The sequence below is a fragment of the Carex rostrata genome, chromosome 14 (genome assembly GCF_964058835.1).
Source record: "Carex rostrata chromosome 14, lpCarRost1.2, whole genome shotgun sequence".
Classification (NCBI taxonomy): Eukaryota; Viridiplantae; Streptophyta; class Magnoliopsida; order Poales; family Cyperaceae; genus Carex; species Carex rostrata.
In genome coordinates, this window is record NC_135931.1 from 222,207 (window position 1) to 243,418 (window position 21,212).

Genomic DNA, 21,212 nt, shown 5'->3' on the forward strand with positions numbered 1-21,212 from the left:
ATTTTCTGTTTATATTTCTTTGACAACTGATCAATATTACAAGAAAAAAATGCACATATATTATATTTTTTTTTCAGACATGTAAATAAAAGTTTAGATAAGTAGATTTAACGAATGTAAAAATTACAATTTTTTAATATATAGGTTAAATTAAACATATTAAAACAACTGTTCGAATGTGAAAAAAAAATTATGATACAAACCACTAATTAGCATATATATTATATGAAATGTTAATGCATATTCATTAGCAGACTCGTGAACTGGATCATATTTCTTATGACAGCTATAAAAAAAAATACTATTAAGTCATACCCAAAAGTAATTACATGTCAGAAATACACTATAAAATTATGTTCGTATTATTTCATTTTTTAGATCGTTTAAAAAAATCCCCACCGCAGCTTTTTTCTAACAATGAAATTATTTGAGTATAACTAGGGTGTTCTTGAGCTCAACTAAGTTCTTTGTAAGTTTTATTCAAAATTTTTTGCATTGAATTCAATTGACGAATTCAAAATTTTAAAAGTAATTTGTTTACATATTAATTTTATAAATTTTCGAACTAATTTAGTATGATACTGAATTGAGCAATAAAAATTGATTAAAATGGAACAAGTTAAAATTAATTTTTTATTTATCATATTCTTATTTGTATCTTAAAGTATATAACTGAATTATTCTAAATTATTTATTTTGTATCCATATTTGAATCGGTATTTGTAGATCATTCACTCCGTATTTGTATCCATTTAAAGTGAATTTGGTTTAAAATTTTAATATCAGTTTACTATCCGTATTTGCTCATTAAAAGGCGGATAATAGCATTATCAGCCCTAAATCTGCTCCGATTTACATGTATTGAATCTGGAAGTCTTGACTCTCAAAATTTTCATTAAAAGAATAATAATCAAATCAATGGGTTTCAAATATATATAAAATGTAGGACTCTTATCTTATGTAAACCTTTGGAAAGAAAAGTATTAAAAGGACAGGGGCACTGTCCTTTTAAATAATAAGTATAGAGTGAGTCTATGGTAATATGCATATCACGGGTTGTAACCGTGCTACGGCTCTATATTTAAGTTTTTAAATCCTAACGGTCGATCCGAACCGTTCATCTTGTTCTCCATATTAATATGTGTTTGGAGACCAAATTTTACATTTTTTGAAATTTTTTTACTATTTTTTTAGATATTTAGAAAATCACTTGATCTGAAAATTCTGGACCATCCAAAAACAGTGATTTTCAATAAATCTAAAAAAATAGTAAAAAAATTTCAAAAAATGTAAAATTTGGTCTCCAAACACATATTAATATGGAAAACAAGATGAACGGTTCGGATCGACCGTTAGGACTTGAAAACTCAAATATAGAGCCGTAGCACGGTGCCAAATCGTGATATGCATATTACCATAGACTCACTCATAAGTATATATATATATACAGTATACATATAAGACATAAAGATCCCCTTCCTCAGTTCCTCTTTGGTTTGGCCACTGTCCGCTTCCGACTCTCTAATTCTCTGGCCAGTGCCACCTCAGACTCAGATTATATACATAAATTCTGACAGAGACATGGTCTATGCTTAGAGCCTTAGACCACGATTCTTATACATGACATATCTCAATTTTTCTATTCATAGAAATAAAAAATAATAATTTTTCTATTTATTTAGATTCATTCTCAATTAATTTCGGATTCTTCCATTAATTAATTTGTTTGAATGAACTCTAGATATATTAAGTAATAATCAAATTTATTTATAAGAATCGGGTTCCTTAATTTCTTTCGTTTCGTTGTTTTTGTTTCCTCTCTTCTGATTAATCTTGAATTGAATTAGTACAATATAACATTAAATAATATTAAGTTCTTATTCTCCTTCATGAATCTTTTGTTTCGTTCCACGTTTCGTTTGGATTTATCATTTATTAAAAAAATATCAAGGAGAATTAAAAACAAACATAACGTAGATGCTAGATATTAGTCAAGTACAGAGACCTCTAAAATAATTACTAAGAGATACTAATCTTGAGATAATGTATATATGGTTTAGGTTTGAATTCTGATTTTCTGGAAGATCTCGGTACGTCTAACGATCTTCCTACAACGAAAGGTGCGGGTTTCCTAGACTTTATAAAACTATTTTACTTTCCTATTGTCATTAAACTGTTTATTATTATTGCATTAGTCGGATTTATGCACATTGTTGTCGAACCATTCGTATGACTTGAGTAGACACAAATAACTTGCATGAAATGATAGGATTCATATATTGACTAATGGACTTGCATGAATAAGATGTGTTGAGCATGACATGAACTGTGTGATTGAATAAATGTGTTTTTGAAAAAGAATGAATATGGTAATTGAACAGGGGCCAATATGCTTGCATATTGGGATGTATACATTGGGTCTAGTGTTTGACTGGACTCCTCGTTAACGTGACTGTAGGCGAAAGAAGTCTTATCACGGATGTGATTGTAGGCTGACGCGGTCCCTTCACGGACGTGATCGTAGGCGCAAGCGGTCCTTTCACGGACGTGATTGTAGGCGAAAGCGGTCCTATCACGCCAAGACCTAGCGGCATATGAATTCACCGTCTAGTGAGGCAAACAAACAAGATTAACAAATTTTTAAAAGTAAATGAATGAAGTAAGTAACGATAAGATATGCATTGCATTAGAAGAAGCATACGCATTTTATTTATGTATTTTCATATTTGTGAATATAAGTAAAAGTTTTATAAGCTCTGGGCTGTAACTAAATCCCGCACTGAGATAAGGTTTGATCTCTCACCCGTTCCACTTTTATGTGGGTTCCAGGTAATGAAGATGAAGGATTCGAGCAAGGACAAGAGTGAGACTAAGCGGGAAGACCCATGATTGATAAATTGCCACATGTTGTTTAGTTTTTGTTTCCATGATTTTATAATTGATACATTGAGCAGGCATGTCAGTGCTTGTGTTACTAGCCATGTCTGCCATGATCGTTTGTTAAACTCATTTGGTTATAAAATAAATATGGCTTTATATATATTGTTATTGATACTGTATGTGATGTGCATATGTTTTACGTTGAAATACGTGGCGGGTTGTCCCGAGGTGTGACAATAATAGTTGCAATACCGAAATCTGATTACTGCGTATAAATAGCACATGCCCTCATTCTATTTGATAGATAATAATATTTATAAATTCAATTTCTAGTATATTTTTTCACCAAAATTTTGTTTAAGTATAACTATTTAAAAAAAAAGATATCACTGTTTAAATATATGGTCCTATAACTGATATTTGATAAATTTAATCATTTTAAAAAATCAATAGCTGAACCGTGTAACACATTATTCTGACCAGCAAATCGTTTTTGCAATCTTTTGGATTATGTGCATGTTTGCTCTTCTTCCTTTTTATTAGCTGGTAGTATTTTTTTTTTGGTCATGTATAAGTTTTGCTATATTAGTAAACCGTCCTGTAATGCTTTCGATAAGAAACTCAAGCATGAAATAATTTAATTAATTTTTTAAATAAATCAATCCATAATTTTGCAATCTTTCCCCCTATATGGAACACGGAGCAATCACTAACTGTCATTACACGGATAACACCATTCTTTTCTTACAGGCCGATGAAGAGGTAGTACAGGCAGCATGGTAGGCCATGTTGGCCTTTGAAGCTATTTCGGGTATCAAAGTGAATTTTGAAAAAACTAAGATGTACCCACTTAACTTAGATCACACTAGTCAGTTAGCACAAATATTTGGGTGTCCCTGTTGGGTTTCAGGGTAACCAAAACCCGTTTAGGCTTAAGCTGCGGAATGACCGTAGAATAAAAATTTCTACGGCCAACTTAAGCTCAGTATTAAACGGGGTATGTCAGGAAAATTTCCAAGGCGGTCCACCTTCAGTATTTCTTTGGCATCAAAACCCAATTTAATCATTTTACAGATCTACTCCATGATTGATTTCTAAAACTTTAATCTACTTACCAATTAAATAGATTAATATAACATATTTATACCTTGTTTCCAAATCACAGTTGGAATGCAGACCGAGCGAGTAAAGCCTCACCAGGGAAGGAATCGACTCGGAGTATCACACGTGTGATACCTCTATTAGTTATCCACCAGGACTAACCGGAGAGCGGTTTATTTCTTCTGCCAGAAATACTATAAACCGCAGAATTCTGCAGAAACACTATTCACCGAAATAGGGACAGATTAAATATATTTAAGACTCCAAGTTATTCCTTTTCACTTAAAAGCAAAACAAGAAATACCGCAGAGTTTGCAAAAATATATTTTTCCGAATCTCGTAATAACTGAAACCGGGGAAGAGAGAAATTCCGATTAACGAATTAATCAGATTAACATGTGAATTAGTAAGTTTTCTCTCTAACCTCACCCCTCTATTTATAGTGTTTTGAGGAGGTTCGCAAAAGACCGAAATACCCCTCAAAACAAATCTATTTACCAAAAACCCTTGACACCTCATCCTTTAATATGTGAAAAGACCAAAATACCCCTTCCACACCCTTCCACACTCTTCTCCATGCTTCTACACCCTAAGGTGTCATGCAAGGTGGCATAGGTGTGAAATGACCATTTTGCCCTTGGCCCATTAAGGCATGAATAGTAAAATGCTTTGATTTTGGGCTTTGACTTTGGGCTTTTAATTTTAATTAAGGCTTTGATTATTTTGGGCTTTTAAACCCATAATTAACAAATTAAAATCCAAATCAAATATATATAATTGTCATATACAATTATATTTCTTTTCGGTTGTTGTTCGGTAACTTTTATACAACGTAACGTGTACGTTTATAAATTAACCGTTGTTTCTGCTTGTCATTCTAAATGACATTTATAATTTAATTATATCACGTATAATTAATTATAACCATCTTAATATTAATTATAATCAATTTATAATTAATCAGTAAGATTCTCCGAGTAGCTCCTATATGGTGTGACCCAATAGGATCTGTGTTATGTTGGTAAACAGAGTTAAAACTGTTTTAACTTCTATAATCATGAGTGGTATCTGGCAACACATCATGACCATCCAATTACACAGATGATGCTGTACTGTACAATATCACGATCCAGTAAACAATTTACTTGTGTCTGTTCTTCTGTCTCATAGCTATCAGATTAGTTTCAAGGTAGATGTGTGTCATCATTGCTAACTGAATCTTTTCTTGATCTTAAGCAGATTATCAAATATAATTACTCTTGTAATTATACCGCTAGCAGATAATCTTACTCTATCAAGGGGCCCAGTGATGCTATAGCTCGTATAGAGATACGAGGGACAAATAGTATTCTTGGTACACTATCACTTCCTCAGCTAAGCTATACATATGGAAATGCTACCGTTATGACTGCTTTTTACGGACAGCGGTAGATAACAATTACACATACATATTTCTCAGTGGGAACGATAAATACCTCATACTGTAGAACGTGACACTGAATAAAACATAAATGACACGGAATGTTTCATTCGGGGTCTGTCAAATACCATGTTCCTAGAACATGTATCTATGTGATTAAAATGACATCTCGTGTCAGGTGGTTTGTAAAACTTAACCATCTTTTAATCCACATACTAACCTTATCGCGGTAATTAGTGTTCCTGTTAATTACCTTGGTCAGTGACCTTTTAAGAGTATATATCATCTATATTATGGAGTTTCACAATTTCAGTCATGAACTCGAAATGATCCATAAATTCAATAATACTCAAGGCAACAAAATGATATATAAATAAACATTCAATTCATGAACAAAGCTTTATGATAATTTATTGTATTATTGACTTCTAGATTATTACAAACTAACAGTCCCTAGGGCTCTTTCCCTATTTCTTATTTGGGGTTACCCCTCCATAATAAAAAAAACTGTTAGTTTCTGACTGGCACTTCCTTGTAGATAAAATAGAACACAAATTATAGCATTGGAAGGGACAAATGCTTTCTAGTGGGGGTCGCATGACATTGATAAACTCAGTCTTGTCAGCTGTACCTTTGTACACACTCTCCATTTATAAAGTACCTAAAATTATCATAGCTATAATTGATAGACTTCGAAGGCGATTTCTTTGGCAGGGCTCTGAAACCGCCAAATAATGATATGCTTTAGTTAGATGGTCTCAAGCATGTATAGCAGAACAATTTGGGGCTTAGGTATCTTCGATCTCTACCTCATGAATATCTCCTTACTATTAAAATGGCTTTGGAAATTAAAAGATAGTTCTTATTCTAGTATGTGGAAGACTCTAGGTCTTCATAAATATTATTCAGTGGATAGGATAGCTTACTCTCCCTTTTGGAATGAAATCATCAAATTAGACAATTTAAGGCATATTAGTACCACATATGACCCAGGTTCATACTCTGAAGTATCTTTATGGCATGATATCTGGTATGAGTCTGGTACACTTGCACATAGATACCCTCACATATATAGATTGTGTCTTACCCCAAATATTTCTGTTTTTGAGGTAGTTCACTCTCAAGGACAGCAAGTTATGTTTAGGGATACTCTAACAGGGATTAACCGCCAAGATTGGCCTGAAATTTTATATATTCTCAGCATAGTGTCCTTTACACATTTGCATGACAAGATGAATTGGTGATGGGAGACCACAGGGAGGTTCACTGCAAAATATTTGTATAAATTTTTGAATTTTAGAGGCATCCAGGTGACACAACCCCTACTGTGGTGGACTTTACAAGTGCCACCCAAAATCAGAGTTTTTATGTGGCTTGTTCATTCTTATAGGATATTTACCAAAGATACTCTCATTAGGAAGAAATGGACAGGGGAACCACATTGTGTTTTATGTTTTGACCCTCTAGAAACTGTCAACCATCTGTTTTTGCAATGCCCCAAACTTCAAGAAATACTGTTCTAGTTAGGGAAAACTCAACACTATATAGATCCATGGAATACTTGTACAGATATTGTCCAATTCTCTCTATCTCTAAACAAAACTGACAGAGCAGGCTTTCTCTTAGTATATAGTGTTAGATATGTGTTCTAAAAGTTATCTTATGTTGATCACTTTTATATGTTATGTTTATGAATTGGATGCTACATGCATTTTGTTCCATGAAATTTATGTTGGACTATTTGGACTATTTGGAAATATAGGAATGAAATTATTTTTAGAAATAGTACACCTAAATTAGCTAGGAATCTTATTTTTCTGATTATTTCTCTGGTTAAATACTGGACAGTTTCAGTGCCTAAGAAGATCAAGGAAGCAGCACTGCTTTGGCTCCCTGAGACACTGGATGTGATTCCACTCTGCTCTATCCCTCCTAAGCAAACAGAAGGCCAGCTGCTAGCGCTTGAGGATGCAACAGGAGTCAACTAAGCAGACCAATGAAAATTGCTTGCTAGTAGGAGTTAGAAATTAAATGTGTTAGCCCTTTTGTGTACAATAGTGGCTTATCCTTAAACTATGATTTGGTTTTTTGTGCTTATGACCTGTGATTTGGTATTTTGGCGTTTTGTGCTTATGAACTTTGTTTCTGGAGATACTGGCTCCAGTTAGTTGTGGTTGTAATTAACTTTTGTTTCATTAATATGAAATGGGCTTCTATCCTTTTTTAAAAACAAAATTACTTCTTTCTACTACATTAAAATAGACGTTAGAGCTGTTCGATTAATAGATCTAAGCATCTGATTAACTGAAGTGCGTCAATCAAATGTGATAATCTTAATAAACTTATTGAGGGAATTATTTGACAATTATCTATTTTTGATAATTTGACAATCTTAGAAAAATAGAACTTAAATTTAAAATTCAACATTAAAGGAATAATCTATATTATCTACATATAGTGACAATAAAAAAAATAATAATTTGATGTATGTTTCCTCTTATATTAAGTTATTATAAATTTCAACTATACAAAATTAATCTTTGATTCATTATCAACTAACACTAGAATTCTATAAAAAAATTATAATCAACCTATATATATATTAAATAAGGAGGAGGGATCCAATTACAGGTCCGGATCCCCTAAAGTAACCTAATCTTTGGGTTTTGGATCAAGACTGTTCGATTCGAATCTGTCAATCGAGATTGCTTCGGGATTCGAATTCATGTCTCGGGATATGTGCGCTCCACTTCGGATAGATCATCTCAAATTTGAATCAAACGGTCCCGATTTAAAACCCAAAGATTGGGTTACTTCACTGGATCTGAATTCTCCAATTACACCCTTTTTTGGTGACACCGAATTACACTCTCCATTTTCAAAGTTTTCAAATTTCAAACAGTCGATCCAAACCGTTAAACATAATGAATATGTTAAAATGTTCTTGCAGATCAAATTTTATATTTTTTAGAATTTTTTTACTATTTATTAAGTATTTAACAAAATCGCTATATTTAGACCATTGAATTTTTGTACCCATCTTAACAAATAGTAAAAAAATTTAGAAAAATGTAAAATTTGATCTGCAAGTACATTTTAACATATCCATCATATTGAACGATTTGGATCAACTGTTTAGACTTTAAAAATATAGGATGTAATCCGGTATCACCAAAAAAGTGTGTAATCGAATCCCTACTCTTAAATAAGATACAGATAAGTTGAATTTTCAGTTTTTTAATTTTATTTGAATTTATAAAAATATATATTAATAAAATTGTCAAAATAATCCTCCTCAAACTTATTTATCTTATAAACATCATGTCAACTCTGCTTCCAAAAATGAATTGGAAAATTGTGAAGCAACATTTTGTAGGTAAAGGATACATCCAGTTATTTTGAACTTGAGAAATTAGTACCTAGTCTTTCCTTTTTTATTTATTTTTGTTTCCCTACCGGTAAAAAATAATTTGAGTTACTTGCACGAAGCCCGACAAAACTTATTAGGTCACTGCGGATTGACGTGTACCAGAATCTAGAGTGCGTATCCTCTGAGATATCTCAACTTTTGCGTGACCGACGTGTCCGGTGCCTATTCGGGGTGATGTAGGGGGTCAGTGTCACTGTCATGTGGGCTTTGAGATTCGTGCAGAACGTCTTTAAACGGTTACAATTTTTTATAAAGTCACGCAAAGTTTGAGATATCTCAGAGGATACGAATTCCCAGAATCTATCTCTATGTTTTCTTGCAATTCGTGTCCTCTGCATTAACTCAAAAAGACATATTTTCAGTTAATGTATCTTAACCGTCTATTTACTTTAAGAGTGTAAATCAAATCCGCACTAATATTGAAGACCTCCTACATTAAAGGCCGTAGCCGGATGGACTCCATTTACAATCAGACCGTCGATAGGCATCAACTGAAAGTCATATGTTTTTTATTGGGCCGGTGGCTTCCCTCCCGCTTAAAATTCAAAAATTGACAAAATTTTACAAGAGTTTTCGCAATACCACAATATTTTTCATATTTACAATGGAAGATTCCATAAATGGTAATAGACCGACATTTTCCCAAATATATATAATGATAAAAAAAATGACAACACCGTTTTTGACTTTATACAGCTCAAAATCATAAGTTTTAATCTTTTGTCCATGCTTTGTATGAAACCGAAACAATACTGTCAATATTTTTATAATCAATTTTTGATAATTAATTCATCTGATTAAGAATGTTGCCGAGTTTAGACAAAGATAGAATAGTGGGCTCAAAAAAAATATATTTCTGACACATGAATTCAACCATCGAATAACAGCAGCACATATAATATAAGACATCCCTTCTTGTTTTTTATTTCCTCAAAATATGGCAATACTTTTTGTTCATACGATAACGATTTTGCAAGAGAGACCATGAAATTCTGAATAACACAATGATTTCTTTGCTTTCTTTGGGAAATTACACCACAAATTTCCAAGTTGGATTAATTTATAAAATTGGCCAAAGGAAGGATTTAATTGAGGCTGAGGCTGCCGCTGCCGCTTTATCCCTTCTTAAACCCTAAACCCGCTTTATCCCTAATTTTGTATTTGACCTCTCTCTTAGTCAAATGTCAGAGCTTGTCTCTTTTTTTCCTTTTTTTTTCTAGGATAGAGGAATCCAATATAATGTTCGTAATTGAATTGCTTTGCTTATTCGACCAATGATCATAAATGGAAACTAATTGTCTAAAGCTCTAACTAGATGTATTTATTTTCTTAAAAATTTTTATCATAATTGCAATGACATAATTATTGATTTTAAATATGGGGGTAATTTTTCGGAAAGCGGTGACCCGCCACACTTTGTTCAGTATCTGTATTTACTACAGATAACCAAAATTTTGGAGGATGCTTTAAGTGGTCTAGTTCTTCTATAGCAATGGTTCGTATGCATATCGTGCTGTTTGTTATGGTGAGATTATTTGTGAGCATTTGGTCTCCAAGTAAATTTCTAATATACTATTTGCATGGTTAAAAAATATACTACAGTAATTTATTTTAACTAATATATTACCATATTAATATTCAACATAATTTTCGTACAATCACTTACTAGGTATAAATTAGGAAATTAAATAATTATTAATAAAAAATTTATGTGACGCATACTTTAAATTGGGTTAATGTAAAGTGTTTAGCCGGATAGGTAATATGTAAATGTATTAAATTTGAATTTCAATTCTAAATTTCTTACTATAAATTGTGTTAGTTCAAGTAAAGTGTTTGTCAAGATATAGTTAAGTATCAACAAAGTTATGTTAACCTGTTGATTTAAACATCCATAGTATTGGTTCTACAAAATAAAGTTTAAAATATATATCTAATACCGATTAATATATAAATAAGTATGTACTTAGGTCGTTTTAATCTAAATATTTTAAATTCAGCTAAATTATAAAATGACTTAAAAACCAATATTTAATTAAATTAAACACATGACCTCTATTAAAAGGATGCCTAAAAAATACCGGACAATTTCAAACATTTCATTATCATAAGTCACAATTTTTCTAACAAACCAGAAAAATATTATACTATTTCAACGGTGTTAAATTCTTTGAAAAAAAATATCTAACAAACTTAGAGTTAAATTCTTCAACAATGTACTTAAGGGAGCTACGTGATAGTTGTGAGTTATATAATTTACAAAATTCTCTAATTTACATGTCTGTTTATATAGGCGGATGTAATTGAAGATTAATTAAGGATGGCTAAGCCAGCCATGTGAATTAAAACAAAATAATAACAATGTTATAATTTTTATTTTATAATTTGTATAAATACTTATGAGGCGGGAGCCAATTACACCCTTTTTTGGTGACACCGAATTATACTCAATATTTTCAAAGTCCAAACATTCGATCCAAACCATTATGTTGAACATGATGGATATGTTAAACTATGCTTGCAGATCAAATTTTACATTTTTTTTGGAATTTTTTTATTATTTATTAAGATAGGTACAAAAATTCAATGGTTTAATTTTATCGATTTCGTTAAATACTTAATAAATAGTAAAAAAAAATCCAAATAATGTAAAATTTGATCTGCAAGCACATTTTAACATATCCATTATGTTGAACGGTTTGGATCAGCTATTTGAACTTTGAAAACTTTGAAAATCAAAAGTGTAATTTGGTGTCATAAAAAAAGATGTAATTAGATCCCTCCTTAATATATATACATCCGAGTCTCTTATAAAATAAAATTATACGACAATAACTTATTCAGCGTCTCAATCTCAATTTTCTAATTCCATCTCAACCTGTTTATGATTTTGCTGTGCAGAAATACGATCAAAATTTTGATGTTGCACTAAAATATCGTTGAAGTAACAACGTAGATAACCCAGGCTTTCGTCGGAGGAGCATCTCTTTATTCTCTTCTTCTTTTCTTTCCAACTGACACATTTTATGTTTCATTTCATCAGTCATTTATTGAACTGGTCCCCTCAGTCAGATCTTCATTTAAAATTATCTTTTAAAGCACCTACATAAATTCCTACTGCAAGACATCACCGCCGTTAATCATCTAATCAAACGACTGTGATTTATTTTTTCCTCTTCTTTGTGGCGCACCATTAAATACCAATTTAATAGTGGCAGTTGATGTTCGGCTACATTTGTGCTCCTCTTCTTTGAGCTACAGTGGTTCTACTCTTTGTATGAGAAAATATTGGCGCTGATTCTAATATACACATCACTTTTGACGTAAAAATTCTATCAATCCTGGAATCAGATAGGATGCCGCCGTGTCAAAATTATAATTTTTCAGAAATTGTGGTTTTTTGTTTTATTTTTTTGGAATGATGATATTTTTAAAGATTTCAGGCTTCACCATACTAATTTTCTCAAAAATTCTTCTCGATCTTCTATTTTTCGCAATCTCATAGAAATTGTTCTTCAACAATGCAAGCACAGAAAAGCTGTAATTCGAATCCCCTTTGATTTTTTTTGGCAGTTTAAAGGTCAGAAATTTTTTTTTTGTTTCAATTTTGTTTGAAAAAGACAATTCAATATGCATGTCGGCATGGGAAAGTCCTTGAAATAATTATTCTATAATTTTTTGTGATTCTTCGGTCATTTTTATTAATAACCCAAAAAAAAAAGTTTTTTACAAAAATAACCTTAAAATCTGATTTTTTTCAAATATAACCAAACCGCCAGGGTTGCTGGCGGTCCACTTCTATAGCGGACCGCCACGATCCCTGGCGGTCCACTATTTTTTTTTTTTTTTTTTTTTTTTTTTTTTTTTAGAGATCTGATTTTTTCTTAATATTTTCATTTGTGAAGTTTTAGTTTTTTTTTGTTTAGGGTATTTGGGGTATTTGTCAAAAAAATTAAGGACTTGGCCTTTATTAAAATTTTAAATTTCAAGTTCTGACAGCTTGTTGGTCTTTTTTTTTCGGTTTTTATAATATATGTATAATATATACATACATACATACATACATACATACATACATACATACATATATACATACATACATACACACATACACATACATATATACATATACAGTTTTTTTATGATGTATTTATTATGATTGCAGGTTTTTTATGATGTATTTTGGACTGTAGCTATTTATTATGATTGCAGTTTTATTTTATATTTCATGTTGGTTTTTATGTTTTTTCTGCTTTATATCGAAATGGTCTTCTAAAATTACAACGTATCTTTCACGACGTCGGAATAATAAGTTCACAAATACAATTAAAGTTCAACGATACAACTGAAGTTCACAAATATTCATAACTTAGTTCACCTAAGCAAAATAATAAGTTCATCTTTCACGACGTCGGAATAGACCCAATAGACGAGAAGATTTTCTGGTGTCAGCTGCAGGAGCAGCAGTACTTGTAGACCCTTGGCTACTAGATGATTGGGTCGCAAGAGGTGGTTGTGTTCTACCAGTTGCTTCAGCAACAACTCTCGCATTTTCTCTTTCATTGTGTTCGTTTATGGCATCTGAACATAACAACAGAATTCAATTATTAATATAATAAAATCATAAATTAATTCCGAAAAATGCTACATACCTGCCCTGCGCCTGTCAGAAACGGAACGGCGAGCCTGATTTTCCGATGGCCTCCTACCACCCATCTCGTCCATGGTCATTATAGCACGTTTGTGTCTCCTCCTCCCCTTCCTTATCCATCCTTCTGAAGGGAGTATTCTATCACCGACATACGCAGGCCACTCATGCTGGTTAGGATAAGAATGGAAAGATCCACCCCAAGTAGAAGCAAGGTAATCGGTACGATACATGTCAGCGACATAGTGATCCTCGCAGAAGTTTCTCACTCGGCATACCGCCATCACGTGACTACAAGGTATTTGTGTTAGTTGGGGTCCCTGGCATGTACAGGTCACCTCTCTTGTCTCTCGGAATTGCACTACGTACTTGAAAGCCCTCTTCACAAACTCCATAGTGCCATCTGGTCTACGGCTGGAAGGAACGTACTCATTTGGATTGTGCACTTCGAATTCTGTACCATCATTACCCATCGGGATCACGGTCATAGTTGCACCTTTGTTCCTGTGTTTTCTTAGTTTCTCCTCCACCCTTGTTGAAAATGACTGGTTCATCCTTATTAATTCTGCTGCCTTAGCACGCCGTTCTTGAAACCAGGTATTTAACTTGTAGAAAGTGTCTTCTACAACTGCAGCCACAGGCAACGTCCGGCTCTCCTTGAAGACTGCATTCAGCGATTCAGAACCGTTGGTGGTCATAATTCCCCAACGGTAACCTCCATCACGTGCTTGATATATTTTCTCGTATGCTGGTGGCTCTTGGACATCTCTGGGATTATTTTTGCCCACCTTCATTAAGTAGAGATTTGCTTTCGGCATATACTACATATAAATAAGGAAATAAAATAATATAAGTAAACAATTAAAATAAAAATATGTCCACGAAGTACAATAAGACATGTAAACAATTAACAAACACATACCTTTGCAAATTCTCTACTCATCTCTTCCACCCTTCTCGGCTTCTTCTTTTTGCAATTACGTCTGAATGTTTCTAGGACCCATGTATCGTGTCCGGTTGCCTTGCTAAGGTTCTCCGCAACGTGTTGCATACACAACCTGTGCACACACTCGCCAGTATGTGTTGACCAACCGTATTCTTCCCGATCAAAAACATATTTTATTCCTTTGTGCTGGTCTGATATTACAGAGAAAAACTTTGTTGGCCCAATCACCCGTCTTCTTAAAAACTGCATAAAGAATCCCCAGTTCTCACCATCCTCTTTCTGAACAATTGCAAACGCCAAAGGCAACAGCTGGTTCTCAGCATCATATGCACATGCTATCAGTAGCCTCCCCTCGTAACGGCCAGACATTAACGGATAACTGTATTGGTACTGACTCTGGTATAGCTGGAAATGTAGGGATTATGGGTGCCTGTATGGGTGGTGGTGGTGGTGGTACAACTTCAGTAAACTCACGGGAGTTATGGTACCCCGGGTTGTCATAACAGGGACTGTGGTACCCCTGGTTGTCATGAGGGGAGTGGTGGTACTCCTGGTTGTCATGAGGGGAGTGGTGGTACCCCTGGCTGTCATAAGCCGAATTGTCATAACCTGAAGGTCCAGCAGGGGGTGTTATATCTCGAAATTTTAAAACATGATTAATTATGCTAATTTAAAATTTTCACTCAAGTTAAAATTTTACTAATTAAACTAACAATCATTTAGAATTATATTATCAATTTATAATGTAAACTAAAAATTTTGAGATATACAAAATTTATGAAACTATGTAATTAAAATGAGAATTAGAAAATAAAATAAAAGGATTCGTGTAAATAAATAAATAAATAAATAAATAAATAAATAGATTTGAAATTAGTAGAATAAATATACAAATTTTCATATGAATAATTTTATTTATTTAGGAATTATAAAGATGCGATTTGATATTTACATGTGTATATATATACTAAATTGAAATCGAATTATTCGGATTGTAAAATCGAATTATAAACACTTGAAAATAATCGTACGACACTATGATAATTTTATAAAACTTCGATTCGAATTTATAAAAGAAACTTAATATTTAAAAGAGACTTATTTAATAAATAAAATTTTGTGCAATTCCTTTCTTTTTGCTTCCCGTCAGGTGCAATGCACCATGTACATTTATTAATCAATTAAGGTTTTGCTTTGTTTGGAAAATCTCAAACGCTCACACTTCTAGCACGGATCTTGAAGCAGGCTAATAAACCCCTCCTCTCCTCTTCTCCTCTCTCTGTGTCCGTGAAATACCCCAAACCAGCGCCCCCCTCTGCTTTCTTTTTACGCCAACCCCTCCCTCTCTCTTTCCGCCATCTCCTTCACCTCTCCTCTCTTCTGTCACTGAGGCAACACAACCACAAACCCCCGCCCCACTCTCTCCTCTCTCTTGGCCCGTGAAACACCACAACGGTGCCGCCCCCTTTCTCTCTTTTTAGCCCCCCTTCCCTCCCGTGAAACCCTAACCCGTGTTGTACCCGCTCTCTCTGTCTCTATCTCTCTTTTCTTCTCTTTTTACAAATTTATGTCACCAAACCCGGTTGGGATTTCCCTCCTCTTTCATATTTTGGGTTGCGGTTTTTGCTCATACCCGTTAAGGGTTACTTGTGCTTGGTTGCGTGCTTGCGCTTGTGAAGCTTGAGACGAGGCGAGAAACAAGGTGGAGAAGGCAACAACCAACTACGACTACCAACTCTCGCCATGACATGGATTTGGAAGCAAAGTCGGTAACTTGCTTGTGCCCTTCTTATCATCTCTCTTTAAATTCTGTTTTGCTTTGTGATGGCACGAGGGCATCGACCCTTTTGACTTGATAGTGTATTGCTTAGTATATTTTGGTTGTTGTCGGGTCCTCGTATCCAATTTCATTTAGGTGTTGTTAATTACTTGGTTGTCTTTTGAATATGAAATCGAGTATTGAATTGAACCCATTGATATGGAAATTGTTGTCGATTAGTTGTCACGACTCATTTACTTGTAAATTTGGATGCCGAATGGTTGCTCGGCTACAATTTGATTCTTGTTTGATTTTCAAAATGTGTGAATTTGCAACTCAAAACCGAGCCCCCTCAATTAGTGTCGGATGCGAGTTTAATGGTAATGTGCTTGTACTGGTACACTAATGAATTAACAAGATCTAACTGTGAATTTTTATAGATTAAGGGGTGTTATTATAATTCCTTGACTTGTGTTAATTTTCTTAATGTTAAGGGGGCTCCTATGTAAATCTTTGGAAAATAATGGAATTCGGCCAGATTTTGTGAATAGCCGAATTATGCATGAATTTTGGGCTTGGACTCAACTAAACTAAATTGATCTGAATTGGACAAGTGGATTAATTAATTGCCTTAGATTGGACCGAATGAATAGAAGATAGAAATAAACTAAAATGAGACTTAATAGCAAATGTAATATTGGATATATGATTACTATTAATCGATATAATTAGTATATCTCGTTATTATAAGTGTAATGCCATTTCTCTTATATGTTTATCTAGTATAAGTTATGTGCTTATTTGAACATGATGATGTATATTTTAAGGACATATGAACACAAATAATATGTAATATGATGTATGTATGTAATATAGTTCTTCACTAAATTAAATAGATGACACTTCATAAATTATTACTAATCATGTTCTTAAACTTAGATATTAATAAGTATTATATTGAAACAAACCAAATTAAAACACCCAACACATTAATCTAAAATAAAAGTTTCATAAAAAGTTTTTAAAGCTAAAATAGTTCTTTTAAATATTTTTCGAACTTGTACAAAAATTCGTTGCTAGTTAATAAAGGACAATTAATTAGGAATGAAAAATATTCGTTATGGACTTAGATTCGAAACGACTAATTAAACGTAGAAATTAAATTAGTTATAAAAATAACGAATTGCGCGACTTAAGAATAAATTAAGTAGAAAACGCGTAAAATAGTTAAAGGTTTCGTTCTTAAAATTTTATAAAAGAATTATACATCTAAAATATAAAATAACTAAACCATATTAAAACTGATTATAAAATTTGCAATAATCATACAATCAATATATTTTTATTAAAATATTAGCCTTAGAGATTTTTAATTATAAATTAACTTTCGAAACCGAATTTCGATCAATTAAAAATAACTATAGTCCTTTTTAAAATAAATCAAAGTAGATAGGCAATTAGAATATATTAATTAAGTAAAACACGTTTAATTCACCATAACTCTCAAATAACTATTTTTGCTTGCGAATAATTCGACATTTGAATTTTTACAAGCAATATATCTTCAAATTAGATTATTAAAAATATGAATTAATTTAGGATTAAATTAGATTAATTTAGATCAAAGTGAATGATCAATATCTGACGAACTTATAAAGAAATTAAGATTAATGCCAAGCTCGATGGCATGAAAATAAATAATTAATATATGCCTAATCGGATCAGTCTGACTGGCTGAATCAGTAATTTTATAAAATCAAAATAATCGAGAATTTAACTTGCACATTAACTGGGACGAGGGTTATAATAAATTAGCATAGATTTTAATTAGTTTAAATTACGTGATCACAGATCAGTCGACTCCGTACGAGACCGACCCGTGGGTCGATTCGACTGACCCGGAGATCGGAGCATACGTGGAGCACGCTGATTTTTAGCGACAGAGACTCCAGCCCCCTCAGGTGTGGGATATCTGAATTATTTTCTTTCGTGGGCGTACTCTTACCAGTCGATCCATCTGACCTGACATCTGCACTTATTTTTAAGTAGCTGCATTAAAACTGTAGAGCATGTTTACCTTTCTGCACTGTAGTTAGATTTGCATAAACCCTGAAAAACCTGAATTTACTGTATTTTAAGAGTAGAGTAATTAAATATATTATATAATATATTATTAGAATAGTAGGTTATTAGATTGTCTTCTTCTCGTAGAAGACAATATACTATTATTGTACTTGCATACGCATGCATTGGTGAGAGCTGAGCAGGGCCGAGTGACTTCGTTCCGTCTTGGTGTCACTTGGCATGGGACGGCCCGACAGCCACTGAGCTGAGCGTCACTGGATTCTCGGATGGCCTTAGGATTTATATTATATGTATAAACTTTGCTTATATATCCTTTTCGATCATTTTTGTCATTTTACGCGAGCAGTTCTGATCTTGAGTTTTGTGGCATTGGTTACCCCATCACGGTTCCGATCTCGAGTTCCGTGGTGGCATGTTTTTACTTTGAGACTGCACAGTTCCGATCTCGAGTTCTGTGTAGGTATGTTTTACGCTACCGCATGGTTCCGATCTCGAGTTCCATGGCGGATTTGTCTGCACGGTTCCGATCTCGAGTTCCGTGGCAGAGTGAGTGCACAGTTCCGATCTCGAGTTCTGTGGCACTGGTTACCCCACCACGGTTCCGATCTCGAGTTCCGTGGTGGCATTTTTATTACTTGAGACTGCGCAGTTCCGATCTCGAGTTCTGCGTGGGTCTGTTTTACGCTACCGCATGGCTCCGATCTCGAGTTCCATGGCGGATTTGTCTGCACGGTTCCGATCTCGAGTTCCGTGGCAGAGTGAGTGCACAGTTCCGATCCCGAGTTCTGTGGCACTGGTTGACTATATTTTTACGACTTGCATTATATGATTTCTCCTATTTTATATGTTTGATTGATGAATCGTTTAGGCGAGATGACACACCGGATTTAGATATAACCATCGGCTAGTGTGCTAGTGTAACGCTAATCTTGTGGGCAATGCGCGATGTCATTAGGCAACGTGTATCATTGTTCCCTGATCACAGTCCTTGGATTATATTGTTCATATTATTTTGGTAAAGGTATAACCATCGGCTAGTGTGCTAGTGTAATGCTAATCTTGTGGACAATGCGCGATGTCATTAGGCAACGCGTATCATTGTTCCCTGATCACAGTCCTTGGATTATATTATTCAGATTCTTTTTGGTAAAGGTATAACCATCGGCTAGTGTGCTAGTGTAATGCTAATCTTGTGGGTAATGCGCGATGTCATTAGGCAACGTGTATCATTGTTCCCTGATCACAGTCCTTGGATTATATCATTCAGATTCTTTTTATCCTATTGGCACAGCACGGGGTGATTTATTTAAATCCGTAATATTATTATTATTATATTTGTTCACACGGTGCTTTGGTACTGGACTCCGAATTGATTACTATCTGATATTGTATTTTTGACTTTGGCTTTATTTTGCATGTTGGCATATTAGAACAATCGCATCATGGCATTAATTAAAAGTGTTTTTATGACTATTAGATATTGAGATAGGTTTACACTTGTGCATATTTAATTGTATTCATAACTGTACGAAATTTATATAAATAAAAGTGCTTTGACCGTAGAGGATCCCTGAGGGGATAATTCTGGGTCACATACTGGGCGATTCGTCGCTCACCCACAAGTTGTTTCGTGGGTTTTAGGTACAGGTTCTGGCGGTCCGCAGCAGGAGATGTCAGGAGCTGTCCCCGAGGGCCACACCACTTGACCTAGTTAGGATTAGGCTTTTGATTAGGTTTACGAGTCCCGTATTTTCTGTGTTATATATACGGGCTCGATATATCATGTATCCCCTTCTATAGATGGTGTGATTTGGATCCGAGACGGATCGAATTATATGTTATGTATGTGTATGTTTATTTATTTGCTATGTGACTGATGCTTGATATTTATATTATTTTGCTTCCGCTGCTGTTTGATTTATTATTGATGATTAGCCTTGCGTGCTTAATGATTAATTAAGCACGAGGCGAGGTTGATCACACCTTAATCCAGAATTTCGGGTTTGGGGTGTGACAGGGGGAGCCCTAGAAGGTCCAGCCCCAGCCGCACTAAAAGGTCTAGTCCCGGCCTGGGGAACCCTCCTGGAATATAAGTCTATCATCGCGACCCCCCTAGACTCAAATTGTTGGTACACAGCCTTCCACAACTCCTCATCTGTTATAGGAAAACTCACAAAGTAAGGTTTACCCGCCCCAGCCCGTTGTGTGTCAATTCGGGTAGCCAATTCTAAGTCATACCGGTTGGGGTTTACACCAGTCTTTTTGTATGCTAGTTGCTTAAGTTCAATAAATGTGGTTCTTTCATTAACCTGCAAGCCGAATGAGGCATCTTTCGAGTAATACACGCCCTCTACACCCTTAGTTAGCTTACCGCCCACGTACAATGCAACCAACATTTTTTCCTTAACAAACTACATTTAAAAAAAAAATTCATAAGAATTACAGTATAATAGATTCATTATTTTTTGCAATTTAAAAGTTAATTATAATATTAATTAAAGACTAATTTATAGTATTTACATACTGCGGGTATAATAATTATTAATTAAAAATTAAACAGAAAATAATTAAATAAAAAATAAAATACCTGTAGCAATCGCCTCTAAATCGCCTAAAATCGCTTCAAAATCGCCAAAATCGCTCTCTCTTTCTTCTCTGTGGTTTAACAAATGAGACTGTGTGCTGGAGAGAGAGAGAAAGCGTGCTTATAAGACAGCTAGCGGACCGCCAGGGATACTGGCGGTCTGGTCCCTAGTGGACCGCCCAAGCTGTCAGAACTTGAAATTTAAAATTTTAATAAAGGCCAAGTCCTTAATTTTTTGACAAATACCCTAAACAAAAAAAAACTAAAACTTCACAAATGAAAATATTAAGAAAAAAAATCAGATCTCTATCTAAAAAAAAAAAAAAAAAAAAAAAAAAAATAGTGGACCGCCAGGGATC

General features: G+C 33.9%; 1 long non-coding RNA gene across 2 annotated transcripts; it reads left to right on the forward strand.

Annotated features, from left to right (window-relative positions):
* The first annotated feature begins 15,720 nt into the window (after positions 1 to 15,720).
* LOC144565355 (uncharacterized) lies at positions 15,721 to 20,180 on the forward strand. Of its 2 annotated transcripts, none has more exons than XR_013514879.1 (3): positions 15,721 to 16,194; positions 18,036 to 18,145; positions 19,911 to 20,180. It is a non-coding gene; the product is annotated as an uncharacterized LOC144565355 (long non-coding RNA). The 2 variants fall into 2 exon arrangements; XR_013514878.1 differs by having other exon boundaries at positions 15,721 to 16,190.
* The last annotated feature ends 1,032 nt before the right edge of the window (positions 20,181 to 21,212 follow it).